Source organism: Squalius cephalus (assembly GCF_949319135.1).
Source record: "Squalius cephalus genome assembly, chromosome: 13".
Lineage (NCBI taxonomy): Eukaryota > Metazoa > Chordata > Actinopteri > Cypriniformes > Leuciscidae > Squalius > Squalius cephalus.
In genome coordinates, this window is record NC_137134.1 from 2,887,318 (window position 1) to 2,888,851 (window position 1,534).

The following is a 1,534-nucleotide window of genomic DNA, read 5'->3' on the forward strand; positions in this document are numbered from 1 at the left end:
TATGCGTTCTTCAGCGATCTTGCGTCCTTGTGTTCTCGTTTTACGTCATCATAACCGTCGAAGTTCAGACCCAATTCTCAAGAACGCAAGTACAGAGGACGCATGAAAGAAACCGGATGTGTTCTTGATACCGAGGATGCATCGAATGCAGACTTGAGCTAGTACTCGCCTGGTGTCCCAGAAGTCATTGCGTCCGGTTCCGAGTTCATTCTTCCAAGGAAGCTTGGCAAGACCGGTCTCCACGAGAACACAAGTCCGTTCTCTGCGTTCTTGGAATTGAGAAACAGCCCTCATCTAGCTGAAGTGCTGCAATGTGAAAGCAACTCTGTGTGCAAGTCCTCGTTGGTCACTGGCTGCCTCAGTCATGGGCACATCTGCTTCATCGTCATTTTCCATTGAAGGATCAGGACAGCAGCGCTGCTTCAGGTAGTTGTGCAGCACCGCTGTAGCAATGATGACCTTGCAGCATCTCCTTATTACGTAAACACTGGAATCGATTTTTCCATATTCCAAACATGTGTTCAACCATGCCTCTTGTTCGGATATGAGCTCTGTTGTATCTTTGCTGCTCAGCTGTTGTGGGATTTATGTATGGAGTGAATAAAAAGTTACTCTGACCATATCCACTGTCACCAAGTAGAAGTCCACTATACTGTCCACTCTGAAACTGAGCACATAATGAAGAGTTGACAAAAATCCTTGAATCGTGAGTTGAACCTTTCCAGCGCGCAACAATGTTTGAAAACTCTAAATTAGGTGTGCATACACCCTGAACGTTGATAGAAAACCAGTTCTTACGGTTCCTGTACTCCTCAGCATCAGGGGTTGATGGACACTTGACAGGAACATGACATCCATCTATACAGCCAATGACACCTGGGAAGTGCTCATATTCATAGAATTGCACTTTATATTTGGCTTGGTCAACAGCATCAGGAAACTTTATGTAAAGACTCCTCAGTTCACAAATGGCTCTGCTGACTTTGTGAACTATTCTACACACAGTTGCTTCACTGGCACCACACAAATCACCAGTTTCACGGTGAAAGGTCCCGGACGCAAAAAACCTCAGTGTGAGCAGAACTTGGAGAGAAATGGGTAAAGGCCTTCCTCTCAGAGACAGACAGGAAAGTCTAGGCTCAAGCAAAGATATTATCTCCACTGCATTTTCCTTGGACATATGAAAGCGGTCTTGAAAAGCTGTGTCATCAAAGTAATGTAATGGATCACTCCTATCCACAAGTACTCTGGCTGGCCTCTGTTGTGCATGTTGGTTTTCATTTAGATATTCCAAATATTCCATGCTCCCTCACAAACAGTACTAAGCAGGAGTTAAACCTGCCTCTTTGAAGGATTAATTTAAGATTCAATTTAGTCATAGACTAGCTATAATCCTTCCTCTTGCAATCGGCTTTGTTTAATCCAGAACAGGCTAAATCTTTGACTATTTTAATATATATCTGTGCAAGTCGCTTTGAGTTAAGACAGCTCAAGTGGGCAGTTTAGTCTGGGACTAGGCTTAAGCCATGTCTGT

General features: G+C 43.9%; 1 pseudogene across 1 annotated transcript; it reads right to left on the reverse strand.

Annotated features, from left to right (window-relative positions):
• Positions 1 to 294: 294 nt before the first annotated feature.
• Positions 295 to 1,303, reverse strand: LOC307170358 (putative nuclease HARBI1; annotated as a pseudogene). The gene has a single exon. The product of its transcript is annotated as a putative nuclease HARBI1 (transcript).
• Positions 1,304 to 1,534: the final 231 nt, after the last annotated feature.